The sequence below is a fragment of the Arvicola amphibius genome, chromosome 12, assembly GCF_903992535.2.
Source record: "Arvicola amphibius chromosome 12, mArvAmp1.2, whole genome shotgun sequence".
Taxonomy (NCBI): domain Eukaryota; kingdom Metazoa; phylum Chordata; class Mammalia; order Rodentia; family Cricetidae; genus Arvicola; species Arvicola amphibius.
The window spans coordinates 159,312,058-159,327,322 of record NC_052058.2 but is presented as its reverse complement, the minus strand read 5'-3'; positions in this window follow the sequence as shown (position 1 = coordinate 159,327,322).

Below are 15,265 nucleotides of genomic sequence, written 5' to 3'. Positions count from 1 at the left end.
TATAAAACTGGTGTAAAACATCCAATTGAGGGCTAATGTCTAAAATATATAAAGAATTAAAAAATAGTTAAGAAGAAAACAAATAACCCAATTTACAAACAGAGTACAGATCTAAACAGAGACTTCTCAAATGAAGAATACAAATGGCTGAGAGACAAAGAGATGTTAACTTTCTTTAGTCATTAGAGAAATACAAATCAAAACTACTTTGAGATTTGAATCTTACACCTATCAGGATGGCTAAGATCAATAAAAAAAGACAGCTCTTGCTGGAAAGGATATGAAGCAAAGAGAAACACTCATCCATCGCTGGTGGGGCTGCAAACTTGTACAGCCACTATTGAAATCGGCGGGGTAGCAGTACCTCATGATGGGACTCAATCTCCCTCAAGATCCAGCTATACCACTTTTGGGTAAATAACCTAAAGGACATTTCATCCTATTACTTGGTCATCCATGTTCATTGCTTCTTTTTTCATAATATCCATAAATGGAAACAACCTAGATGTCTCTCAACAGATAAATAGATAGGGAAAATGTGGAACATTTACATAGTGGAATATCACTCACCCATTAAGAAAATGAAATCAGGCAATTTGCAGATAAATGAATGGAAATAGAAAAAATCTCCCTGAGTGACTTAACCTACACCAAGTAGACAAATGTGGTATGTATTTGCTTATATAGGTATCTTAGCTGTTAAGTCAATAATAACCAAGTTACAACATGTAGACCCACAGAGGTTAGGTATAAAGTAAGCAGCTGAGGTTTGGACTTGGGAAGCAGACAGATCTCCCTGGAAAGGAGAAATAGAACAGATAATAATGAATGGCGGGAGCAGGAGGATCAAGTGGGAAGGGAGCAGAAAGATGGAGATGAAGAAATTAATATCAGAAGAGACAGATAAAATTAAGGGCCATCTGAGGGGTAGTATGGAAATTTAACATTTAAAATTTAGTTAGTATTCCTAAATTATATTTTAGGAAGGTAATCTAAATGAAATCGAAAAATAATCCAGGAGATAGAACCCCAGCTAGCATCTCTTGTCACCAAAATGAAGCTTCTAGTAGTGAGAATAGGTTACATCTAATTGAGTTATTGACCAAAGGGGTTCCATGGGAATCCCCTAACACTCCAGGCTATTGACTAGACTATAGCAAAATTTCCACAAACTGACGGCAAGGCCACAATATTGAAGACAACATCTCCATAGCTTATAGAACAAGAAGATGTCGAACTGGTGTTGACATACAGCCTTCACCCCTTCATCCTAGAATCTTTAGTACAGGATGGTACTCTGCATGCTTCCAAAAGAGAAAAGTAAACATTTACCCAACCACAAATCATTTTATCTACAAAGGTGTTCTGCCTCAAAGCTATGTTAGTTCAATGATGGTACAAAACTTAAGGAGTAACCAACCAATATCTGAATTGACTAAGGTTCATTCCATGAGATGAAACCCATACCTCACACTATGTCAATAACCAAAAACCTGAAACTAGATAGCCCAGGGCCCATGGGTAAAACCAAACACTACTATTCTACTAAGAGAGCATAGCAATAAAACGAACACTAACGACATCGTACTACAGTCATAGATCAGTGTCTTGCTCAACCATCAACAGAGAATCTGCAAGTGATGGAAATAAACAGAGACCACACCAGAAATTAAGCAGAGAGAGAGAGAGAGAGAGAGACCTTGGAACACTCAGTCCTAAAATAGGATGACTCCATCAAATCACTCCCCTCGGGGCTTGGGGAACCATGCAGATGAGGAGAAAAGAGTGTAAGAGCTGGAGGGGATAGAGAACACGAAGAAAACAAGGCCATCTCAATCAACAAGATTAACACACACAAGATCTCAGAGAGACTTGAACAGGGCCTGTGTAGATCTGCACCAGATGGGGTCCTAGAGATGAAAAGAGAAGGGGACACGTGTCTCCTTTCCTAAAACAAAAGGAATCTCAATGGATAACCACGTGCAAATAAAAATTTAGTTTTCTCTAAGGGAATGTCACCAGGGAAACAGCTATATTTCAGGGTAGGCTGCATGCCCAGCAGTAGATGATCAACAAACAACAAACTCAACAGCATCGTTGGAGGTTCCTTGTCTTAAAATGTTATAATTTCCTGTCTTTTTTTTAACTTAAAAATATTTTCTTTATCTTTTAATCTCTCTTTCTGTCCTACAGGTTATTGGGGCGTGTGCTATGGCTTTCAGTTTCGTCTTCTCATGCTATTTCTGAGTGTGTAAACAGGTGGGTCTCGGTGTGTTTTTGTGCCTTTTCTTGGGCTCTTCCTCCTGTTTGTTTTGTCCTATTGTGATGTTAGTTTTTCTTTTTCTTTTGTCACTTAGAAGCCTGTTTGTTTTCTCATGAGAGACAGGAAGGGGTGGATTCAGATGGGATGGATTGTAGGGAGGAACTAGGAAGTGAGGAGGGAAGGGAAATTGTAATCAGAATATATTCTATGAGACAACATTATATATCAATAAAAGAAAGAACAACATCTCATTTTCTAACAATATGTTTACTTTAAAAATACTGCCAGATCCATGACTCTTCGTAATCCTTCTAACAGCTTTACACCACACAGGGGTAAATCTGAGCTTTCTTGTTCTGAACTAATGTGTGTAAGATCAGAGTGAGTGACACTGTCAGAACCAAATTTTAAACCTCGGTGATCAGGCTAAAAGCTGTCCACTTTTCTGCCCAGCTTCCCCAGACAGCACTACTCCCTAGGGGTAGAACTGTGATACCCTGACACTCTCCCTGCCATTGGACCAGTACGAGATGGGAAATACATTTAGTAAACCCAGAACTTAAGTTTTTAAGTTCAGCATCAGCATAAAATTTGCATTTTCCTTCTCTGTTCCTATTTGCAGTTCCTAAGGAAAGGACTAGTCAGGACTTTGGGGTCTGACGGAAATGCTTTTCCTAAACTTGAAAGGCCTAAATGAAAAGAAAGTTTTGCCTTGATTATATTTCGAATATAAGCTTGGGAGCATCTGCAGTTTCTGGCAAACCCAAGAAAGAGGTTTGAGTTTATGTAAACCCCCTCTGTCTAGCCGAATATCACTCGCAGCAGCTGTGACCCCATTTGCTGGTCCCTGTCTTAGTCACTTTTCTTTTACTGATAATACACCAAGACCAAGACAACTGATAGGAGACAGAGATTATTTGGGTCTATGGTTTCAGGGGGTTAAGCGTCAGTCATGGTAGGAAGACACGGCAGCTGGCAGTTGGCAGCAGGCATAATTTCAGAAGCAAGAAGCAGAGAGAGGAACAGGGAAATGGTGAGAGTGTAAAAACTATCAAAGCCCACCTCCAGTGACATACTTCCTACAAGGCCACACCTCCTAAACCCTTCTCCTGATAGTGACTAAAACCGGGCACCATGTGTTCCCCAAAATTCAAACCCTACTATTACATGATAGAAAGGTACCAGCCATTTAGAAAAGTACACCTAATTCTTCCAACACTTCTCAATAGTCGAGGTTATTTTTCCTGTTTCTTGATAAAATGAGTGTTCAGAGAAAGTAGACAAATTTCAAGGTTATGTAGTTATTAAAGTGCAACCAGAAAGGCTGACTCAAATCCCAATCCCATATGTCCTTGCTGAACCAATTCCTGTTCTCTCTTTTTTCTGTCTCTCTCTCTCTCCCTCTCTCTCTCTCTCCCTCCCTCCCCCCCTCCCTCCCTCCCTCTCTCTCTCTCTCTCTCTCTCTCTCTCTCTCTCTCTCTCTCTCTTTCTCTCTCTTTCTCTCCTTTACTTCCCTTCTCCCCCTTCTTCTTTGTCCAATACAAGTCCTTTAAATGTCAATTTCTGAGTCAAACTATGGAGACTTTGGGAAGAAAGTCAAACTCTAATTATACAACACCACTGATGATGAGAACATCAAGCAGAAACGAGTTATCAGCTACTTTAGCGTGAATGTTTTCTGTGCCACTTGTCAGTGAGTACTCATTTAGGCCTGCTGGGCTAAATGAAATGTGGGATTGTGCACCAAGTGCCAAGAGGCCCACTGTGAGACCTTCCGTAGCAATCGTCTGTATTCATAGATATCATTCAAACCAAGGGAACAGCTATGCATTGCAAATTACCTGCGGCCTGAGTTCTCAGAATTGGGTTGATCCCCAGAGTTCCTCTCTTCAGGCTCCAGCTGGAGCTCAGGAACTCACTCAAATTACATTTGGGAAGATCCTCCCCCCCCCCCGTGAATATTTATTAGCATACAATCAACAATCAAGTATTTTCTGCAGAAGGTCGTTTATTTTGTCCTTGGAACACCTTGTTTTAATATAGGCAAACACTCACTATTACTATATATGATTCCCTAAATTATCATCTGCTATACAATTTCCCAGGTGCAGGCTTCCATGAAGTAGATAATATGGGAAAAGCCTAGGGTGGTCTAACCTGCTAGATGGCCTGTTTTTTAGTTTCATCCCTTAGGCTGACAAGACGTCAAAAAAAGCACCTCCTTCCACCTGACCATAAATGATCACTCCTATTAAAGATCTGGATACAATTATCTTGATACAAATACTCATATCTTCCAATGACGGGATATTGTACTGGAAAAAGGTTTGAGTCGTTTCACCTCCAAAGGCCTAGACCACTGAATATGGACATCAATTTTTACCCAAATAATAAAAGAAATGCAGTAAAAAGGCACATATTCTCTCCAGAGGGAATATTTAGTAGGGAGTCTTACTTCAGAGTTGCAATACAGGTTGTTTCTTTCAAAAATATTTTATTATTTTAATTGGATGTTTTGCCTGCTCATATGGCTGTGTAGCATGGATATATCTGAAGCTGGAAGAGGACATATGATCCCCTGAACCTGGAGTTACAGATGACTGTGAACTGCCATGTGGTGTAGGGAACCAAACGTGGATCCCCTGGAAGAGCAGCCTCTCCATCTCTGGAGCCATCTCTCCAGCCCTCATGTTCCTGACTTCTTGATGAGTCTCAACAGAACCGAGATGTGTAGAAGAGCAAGGTTGTACACACTTTCGCACATATGGCTACTCTTCACACGAACTTGCATCCCTGCCCTTCTCTCAGGAAACTCCACGCTCTTCTATAGTCACTGTTTCCGTGTTCATATGCTAGCCCTTGTTACTTTATACAGAAGTCTACGCAAAAAGAAAGCACCAATGCTTCTCGACAACTCTGATCCAAGCGGAGGAGTGTTTCTGGAAGCTAAAGAGAACTGTTAGACATCGGTGTGTTCAAGGTTTCGCCAATAATGAAAGCAATTTGCTTTCACTTTAAGTTAGTCTCACAGTAATATAAAGGCTCTCATGATTTAGGGCTGTGCCAACCAGTTTGGTCCACAGTGCACTTGGCATTCAATAGACAATTTCTTTCTGTGGTATTGCTGATCTCTACTGGAAAAGTGCTGGCTCCTTCTAAAATATAACCTAAATTAATCGCTTCTAGTTCCCAATAATTTTGGCAGCTGCATTTTACTTTTTAGATGCAGAGACGTAAAAAAGAAAGAAAAAAAGCTAATTATACCTTTTTTTCTTAAAGCAGAACTTCATCACTAAGAAAAATGAAACCCACACGAGAGCAGCAATCTTGATTTAAAAAAAAGAAAAGCTTGACCTTTCAACAACAGGAACAAAACCTAGTCATGGTGATGACACTAATTATCTTGACGTTGAAGTCATTAGTTTTACATTTCAGTTCTCTTCCTTCTGAGTACAAAGTGTGTAGATACTTAATATGTATAACATATATTCTGGGAATTAATTTATTCAAGATATGAGATTTTAGATAAACTATTTAAGGAATCCATTGCTGGAGGAATGTCACAAACAGAGTGCCATTTTAAAGAAAATAAGCTTTAAGAAATGTAACTGAACTGCATGTGTGAGTATACCTATGTTGGAGCTTGCAGGCAAGGGAAAGGGGAGTCTGTACTGCCTCTGTCTTGGTGCCTGCCTACAGATGTGACATAACCACATGCTCTGGAGGCTAAGAATTTCCTTGCAATGTCAAATATTACACATGGCTTCTCAGAACAATAGACTCCGAGTCTTCAGGGCAGAGATTTTTAAAATATGAGATGGGCAAAGGAGGTCATCAACATTGCTATGCATTTCAGTGAGGCTCCACACACATTAATTTGCCTCTGTTACTGGAAGGTACACCAGCATGTATTTATCAAACAAGTGACACCTACCATAGGTTTCTAAGAAAACTGTTAGCTTTTGAATGGTATGTCACTTGTTGACATGTTACGTTCTGCAAAGAGAAAATTATTAAAAGAACTGAAACCTATTTGTCCAGAAGGCTAGAAACTAAACAGAGGAAACAATCTGAGTAAACAGATATGAATTTCCCATCTGTCATAATTCAGCACTTTGCCTGACATCCGGTTTGTAGCAATGTATCAGCTGGTCACCATTCCTGCCCAGCTATTGATTTCAGACTACAGCGGGAGCATTTGAGCCAACAGCCCTGAGACCCTTAAGTTGTATCTTTGAAGACTCCAGTGAGGGAGAAGTGTAGAGACAAAGTTTATCAGGCAAACTCTAGGGATGGCATTCCTGAAAAACAGAGCCTTTCAAATGAGAAAAGCCAGTGTGTGTGGCAGTTACATCTGCTCCACCCAAGATGAATTTGGCAAATAAAATGGAAGGGCATTTTGCCATCTAAAATGAAAACACCGCTACAGGATAGGATGTATTCCAAGGCTCAAAGGGTAAAATTTACAACCCCTCAATTTTTTTATTCTTTGTAATTAATTCCATGTAGAACAAAGTCAGCAAATTGTTTTCACTACTTGGCATCACACCCAGGGCATTGCATTTGTTAGGTAAGGGCTCTGTCACTGAATTATACCTCCCCTTTGTTTTGCAGTTTGGGAGAAGGTGTTAGTAAGCTCCTTGGGATAGGCTTGAATTTACTTTCTATCCCAGGTAGACCTTTGAATAGGCTTGTGCTGGTAGACACCACGTAAATCCTTATATTTTATGTCCTTTACCACTAAGAGAGGAAAGAATAAAACAAGACACTGAAATAAAACAAGAAAGAAACAGAATAAAAGAAAGAAGAGTGAGAAGAGATGTGGAGACAATAGGTGTTAAGTGGCTTCGGAGTTAGCATTCCCCTTGGTTTGGATCTGAAGGAAATGAAATGCCCATTGTTTAATGTAGCACTAGGAAACAGACAAAATCCGAGGCAACCTCTCTCTCCACAATGAAGAGAGAAAGAGAATGTCACACACACACACACACACACACGCACACGCACACACACACACACACACACACACACACACGCACACACACACACACACACACACACCAAAAAAAAAAAAACCTAGTTAAGTATTTTTCCTCCACAAAGAAGAATGCAATTATATCACTTTGGGGACAATGAACCAAACCAGAGGGCATCATGCAAAATGAAATAAGCCATACACAGACAGAGTCCATATTTTCTATCAGTAGTAAACAGAAAAAAAAAATGAACTAACGCTGGAAGAGTGGTTATTTGATGAGGGGGACAGCGCAGGAGGATGGAGGGAGAACAAGAGAGGAATACGATGGGCGGCAGATGAAAGCATGGAAACCACAGTACAAAATCAGAGTGAAATCAGAGATCTATAATACATTAGCACTTATAATTTAAAAACTGTATGATTATAATTAATAAAGGTAACACTGATTTTTAAGCTGATCTTAAAACAGTATTTTCTAATTTTGATAACAGCTTATGTAATATTTATTGATCAAATAAATAGAGAATACAAGACCCCAGGCTTGGAGGACTGGATGCTTTCCTGCTCTTGGCTTCTGGAGAACGGTGCTGGTCCTTTTCATCTGGTTTCCAATTCTAGTGGCTTAGCACTAGAGATGGGGTAAGGGTAAGAGATGGGGTTGGAGTTAAGAGGAATCTCTTACGTGAAATCTTACTGTGGGTTAAAGTAGGTGACAAACTAAGACTAGCTGGTCTGACATGGGTAGACAATCTGGGGTCTGACAAGACGAAGTGCTAAGATGCTGAGAGCCTGAGAGGAGGAGCAGAATTCAGTCAAGAACAAGAGACGTCAATCACAACAGTAGATTGGGGAACAGGGAGGTGGGGAAGTTAGAAAAGTTTTCTAATCAAGAAATTATGTTTCCCCAGTTGTGATCTCATCGAACTGGGAAGATGCCTTCTCCAAGAGGCTTCAGTGAACATCTTAGCATTTCCCCATTATTTTGTTTAAAGGGAAGACACATAGGAGGCAAAGTGAGGATATACCTAAAGATAGAGGAAAGCATGGAGCCTCGAAGGTAAACAAGTGATCCTATGGGTAAACATGCCCAAATTTGAATGCATAGAGATGAATGTTGCAGAATCAGGAATAAAATTTTAAATAAAAATATACCATAAGCAAAATCCTGACAAGGTTTGAGTTGTGAAATCTCTTATCCAGACTGTTTGCAGCAGTGGACAGTTCCAGGCTTTGAAGTCCATCACTCTCAACTCTGAACCTGTGCATCATACAAGGGGGCACAGAGCTACGTTCATTCATCTCACCTTTTCCAAATTAATACTCAAACCATCCTAAGAGGGGGCATCATTATCCTCATGCCACAATTGAGGTGACTGAGGCTGAAAGAGGTCAAGGGGCTGGTCTGAGCCAATTAATGGTGTAGCTGCATTTTGAATCCATTTCTTCCCCTTCTGGAGCTCTTAAGGGCTCCATAAATTAAAAACTACACTGTTGGCCTCACAGAGAGTTAGGATACATTTACACTCCATGTTTAGCGTTTGTAAGTGTTGGGAAGTGTGGTGGACACGGTGTGCTGCAGCACACCCACATTGCTTTAGAAGGATCTTATTAGCTGGGATGTTTGACATGAAATTCCTTAGAGGTCTATATTCATTATATATGGGCACATAAAAGTTCAATCAGCTCTAAGTTTTGGTTTCTATGTACAAAAATCTAATAGTTAGAAAAAGAAGAACACAAAGACAAGAATTATCATCAGTTCAGTTCCTTCAAAGACAATTTTAATACTCTAAACTTTTTCTACATATATACAAATATAAAATATATGTGTTTAATTCTATATATTCTCTGAAGAGTAGTATTAGGCTTTGCATACTGTTTCTAATCCTATTTTATATTTAATTAGATTTTAAATATATCAGTGTATTAATAAATATCGATCCACAGACTAATATCAGGTAAGAGAAACTTTAGATTTAAGTGTTTGGATGATTTGGTACCCCTAGTTGGGCCAAACATCTCTGACTGTTTTAAAGCCATTTTCTTTGTAACTTCTTAACCGTCCTTGCCTTTCCTGAGGTTTGCCATAAAATTCCTTAGTTCAGTGACTCAAACACCTACTTAACATAATCCAAGGCATCCACATCACCTCGGAAAGTGGCGATTTCTCTCCTATAATTAAGGGTGACGTGCTGTTTTATAAAATACCCTGTGGTACAGTGAGTATGGGTTTCCCTGAGCGCTGTCAGCTCGGCTTTGGGTACCAAACGACCAACTGGAGTTCCCGGCACATGAAAACAGATCACAGGGAAGGGAACCACGTGTGAGAAAATGGTATCAGTAGGGAGCTAATGTATCACAGCTACCAATATTCATGTTGGTATCAGCAAATGAATGAGAGGGATACAGATTTGTTCACTCATAGGTTAGTATTTGAAAATGAAAATGCAGCCTGAATCAAATATCAAATACAAACAGATCAAAGCCCTTGCCTACATGAATCTTCCATCTCCACCTGGTAAAGTGGTCCACAGACATTTGTATCAATCACACTTTTTCCTTTATCACCTGGTAGGAGCCTCACACAACTTCTTTCCTTAATGAACTGTATGGTGTAAAGGCAATCTACTCTCTTCTCTAGCCAATGGCTCTAAACCTTCCTAAGGCTCTGACCTTTAATACATTTCCTCATGTTGTGGTGCCCCCAACCATAAGATTATTTTCTTTGCTACTTCATAATGTAATTTTGCTACTGTTGTGAACCATAATGTAAATGTTTTTGGAGATAGAGGTTTATCAAGTGGGGTGCGACTTATAGACTGAGGACTGCTATCTTAAACATAGAATCAGTTTACAACCTTGGCACAACACTTCACAAATAATTATTTTACTAGGGCTTTAATTTAAAAGAGCTACAAAGAAAGGAATATTACAGAGAGCTTTCCCCCACTTAGACCCCCCGATTTACCACTTTGAACAAATTTGTTACTTTCTAGGAGCTTCAATTCCCTCCATATGCGAAGTTCTAATAAGACATTCATATTTATGACATGTGCAAAGCAAACGAGCATTAATAAGACATGTAGTCTTTAACATAGTAAATATTTTGCTACTTATGAATTACTGTGGATTTCCTAAGAGTATCATTCATTAAAGATATTTGTGCCTATAAATATCAGGACATTCTGATGTCTAGAGAGACAGCAATGGATCCTTTCCCTTCGTGCTTATACACAAGAGTTCCTATGGTCAGCTTGAGCATGCACTCATAAGGAAGTTTAGAGCATCCTCTCTGTCCTGTTTCACAGAATTCTTGCAGCTGCTACTTCATTTCCCAGACTTTTCTTTTTAATTTAGCTGACTGGCCTAAAACAAAGCTACATGTTAGTCACCTTCGATAAAACTATTGGTATTCTGTTAAAAATGAGGGAAATAGCATGAGAGAAGGCCGCATTTATGAAATATCAATATGCAATATGCCAGGGATTGCTGTAATCATTATTCCATCAGTCCTTCACATACGGTTAGAAGGTAACCCTCTACAGCATTTCCATCCCAGTCTTCAAGGTGAGGTTTAGAAAGGTTATTTTCCGTCATAGTCTATATGACACACACACACACACACACACACACACATATGATATTCAGAAAATGTTTATATTTATCCTTACCTATCTTTTACAGGGGATCAAGCCTGTTGGACAAGAAATCTATCCCTGAACTACTTGTAGGTCTTCCTTGCTTCTTTTTTTTTTAAGTTCGTGTGTGTGTGTGTGTGTGTGTGTGTGTGTGTGTGTGTAACTTGGACCTGTGTGCATACCCTGGCAGCAAAATTTTGGAGCTCTTATGTTATATCCGGATTATTTCATGGATGCTGGGATCTGAATTCAGATCATTATTTGACAGCAAGTGCTTTTGACCACTACACCATCTATCCACGCCCTTGACTATTCATTTTTTACAAAACGCTACAACAGAAAAATTTTAAAAAGTAACAAAGTTCCTGCACATGTCTTCCACCACACCTTTCCCACATCTGTCTACTTGATACAGCCATGGAGACGTCAATAATTCAAGACGCCAATGCTCTGCCTTTTGTTTACCCTCTCTGGAAAGGTAACCCTTTTAAAAAAAAATAGTGCTGGATACTGGAACCTTCCCCAGAGAAGCAGCTCTTACTGAAAGAATTCCCTTAAGGAAAACACTTTCTTTAATTCCTATGACATTGTTGATACATGGAGTTATTTTACATGATGGTCACAGGCTAAATTTCATCAACACATCAGCTTTACTTCTTTGATCTCCAGAGAATCAGGTGCAGTAAAATAATGTTGGAGGATTTGCTTTCTTCACTACCAGGAAATCTCTTGGCCATAAGAGCCTCCCTGGTTATTTAGAGATTAGTTTTGATTAGATAGTTTGGAGACCGCTATGTTTACTAAAGTGTTTGAACCCAATTATAAAAAGCCCCCCAGTAAGCACAGCCAGGAACACAGTCATATAGAGAAAGTAAGGAAAATAATGCGGCAGCCTTAGGAAGAGCCTTGTTTATTAGTTGATCGGGGATAACTAAAGAAAACAAAACGGATGGAAGCAGACACAGTCACTATTTCCCAGCCAATAATTTCAATTTGCTTTTTCCACAAAATCTACCAATTACCTTAGTCTCCCAGAATTCCATTGTTGACTCTGCCCCAGGAGAGAAACATTGTCCAGTGGAAAGACACAAAAGCCTACATCTGTGTGTTCCACACATCTCTTGTTAACTACAGTGCTCACTAGATGGACACGCTGACTTTGACATGGCAGTGACGTTAGCATCTTTATGATGCTTCAGTGGAAATTTAAGACATATGGATGATATATTTAAAGGTGGTAAATATTTGGTTTCCCAAAAGAGAGCATGTGTGGATATTGTCAGCAAAGCAGACGTTGTGATGTATTTTACAGATAATTTTACTGCCAGGGCATGGACTAAAAGCAGGCATTATGTCCAAGGACCAGCAATGGCACAGGTCACTTGTCTCTTTGATCTCTATTACTCTTCTTATTTCACACAGGGAAATCTAATTGCTGGATCACGGAAGCCGGCCTCTACCAGAATCTACCAGGAGGGAGTCCCAAGACTGAAAGACACAGAAGTAAAATGAAAAGCTTAGGGGCTGATGGTAAAGAGACAGCCCTGAAGTGAGGTGCAGAGCATCATGGGGGGATGGGAGGAGTATAAAGAGTGGGAACAAAAATGATTGAAAGAAAATTATCTGGAGGACCTGTACCCTAGTACCACTGAAAGGGGGAGAGAGGAGTATCTTCAAATATTTTTGAGCAGCCTAGGTCAGGCTAAGGGTGAACTGCTCTTGGCAACTTGTAAAAGAGCTATGCTATTCTAACATATGTTTTGTCTATTTACTTATGTTTATTTAGTGTGTGTGTGTGTGTGTGTGTGCGCGCGCGCGCGCATGCGTGTGCTTTTATGTGTGTGTGAGTGATATGCAGAGGTCGGGGAGAATACCCAGTGTGCCTTTCTCACTTTCTTCCTTATGCCTTTGAGACAGAGTCTCTTCCTGGACCTGTCTGGTAGCAAGCAAGCGCGTCCCAGAGATGCCCTCACTCTGCCTCCCATCACCACACTGCTAGGGTTACAAGGGTGTGTGGGAGCCACACCCATCCTTTTTCATGGGTGTTAGGATCTCAATTCAGGTCCTCATGTGTGTGCAGAAGCATTCTTAGTCACGGAGACATCTCTCTGGTGCCTAAGATATCATTCTTGAAGGGCTATTAGCTTTTAGCATAATATTAAGGTTCCTTATATATGGCAATGATGGTGGTGGTAATTAAAACTGTGGAATAAACCAATTATTACCTTGATGAAAAAGGAAAGGGATTGAAAAGAACAAAGTAAAGGAACAAAATAATCGCTGTTTGTTGTATTAAAAAGCTGTCCATTACTTCCCGAAGTCAAGTATTACAGAACTTTTTAAATGAATACATCAAATGATTTCCCAACTCCTTTCCCAAAGACTATGATCTAAATCTTCTTGGATGGATGGTACTAAGGCATAAGTAGTTTTATAATCCTCAGTGGGTCAGAAAGGCAGCGACTGAGCCCCACCAACTTAAAGAACAACCCTGTGCAAGAGAAGCCTCCAGTTGGTGGCTAAAGGAAAGTGGTGAATGAACAAAGAGCATTTATGATTTGTGATCTGCTTTGGGGACACAAGAGATCATTAATTAGGTGGAGACTCAAGTCAGACACCCCAGGCTGGCAGCCCCCTTTCCAACAGTGGCGAGTGACTATCTTCACGCTTTCATCCATGACAACAAAGCCCCACTTCAGGGAAACGGTTTCCCTCAAATGCCATACTTCTAAAGGAAAAACATATTTCATCAGAGAACATGCCACTGAATCAAACGAAAAGGATTTATTTATATTTATTAATTCAGATACTTGGTTTATTTCCATTGCCCATGTGGGTGCCTCGTCTGGGTTTTTTCTTCCTCTTTCTTTGTCTGGAGGCCTGGTGCAATCCTGCGATGCTTCTGTGTCTGTCATCTCAGGCTCAGACTCTAGGGTCAGTACCCTAGAGTCTCAATCAGGGAGAAAAGAGGATGCTTATCGCTTCTTTTTCACATTGACTAACACCATAACAGAATGATAAACTACACTTTAAACACTTAAACACTGGGAGAGTTAATGTGTGACTCAGGGCTTTTTTGTTAGGTAAATAATGTATATTTCAGGTTTATTAAGAAAACTAAACGTGAGGGTATATATAAAGCATATAAAATCCTAATATTTAATCCCAAATCACTGCTAGTGTTAGTTTATAATTTTGTTTAAAGAAAATACTGGATTCTATACTTTTAAAATATCACTCACATACAGACAATAGGCTCAAGGAAAAGTATGAATTTGGGGTTACCAACACTGAGCCTATTTATCTGGTATAAAATAGCAAAGCAGGACTTGGTCTATGGCTGACAATACCTACTTGTTAGTAACAAACCCTGGAGAAAGCCTGGTGGGGTGTCATCCTGTCAACCTGGAATTCATGTCCATTAAAGCAGGACTTGCTGCTTTAAATACTACCCTGCCAGTGCAGCAGTGATGTGGACTTTTCCTCTGTATGCTGTGAATATCATTGGTTAATAAAGAAACTGCTTTGAGCCTATAGCAGAGCTATAGGGGAACATAGCTAGGCGGGGAAAACTAAACTGAATGCTAGAAGAAAGGAGGCAGAGTCAGGAAGAAGCCATGGAGCCATCACTGGAGACAGACATGCTGAAACTTTGCTGGTAGGCCACGACCTCATGATGATGCACAGATTAATGGAGATGGGTTAAATTAAGATGTAAGAGTTAGCCAATAAGAAGCTAGAGCTAATGGGCCAAGCAGTGATTTAATTAATACAGTTTCTGTGTAGTTATTTCAGGGTTAAGCATCCAGGAACTAACTAGCAGCCTCCTTACTACACAGCAGGACCTGGGGATGATACTAGGATCTGCCCTGTTGGATCCTTTAATCAAGGAAAGAACACAGACTTTCCAAAGAATAATGACCACACTATGAAAAATCAATCAATGAAACAAACAAACACACAAACAAACAAAAAACAATGGGGAAAGTGACTAGGATATGACATGAAAACAAGGTAGAGAAAGGCCAACTGGAGAAGAGAAAACTTTATCAGGATGATGAGATGTTTGAGGACACAAAGGATTAATGGAGGTCTTATGAAAATAGAGTAAAGGCTGGGACCAAAATGTAGCATGACTCAGTATTCATCACACTAAATTCTTACTCAAAGTCAATGAGCAAGGAGATTACTTTTTACTTACAATTACTTTTATTTTTTCATAATTTTATATGATTGCTCATAGCATAGTATGTTATAATTATAGTTATTTAAGAGTTTATAATATTTCAAGCATGAGGAAAGTCCTGCATTTACACTCAAGGAGGTATTTTCATTAAAATGGTGTCATTATCATTGCCTGTTATGTGCTGTTTGAGCCTATTTTTT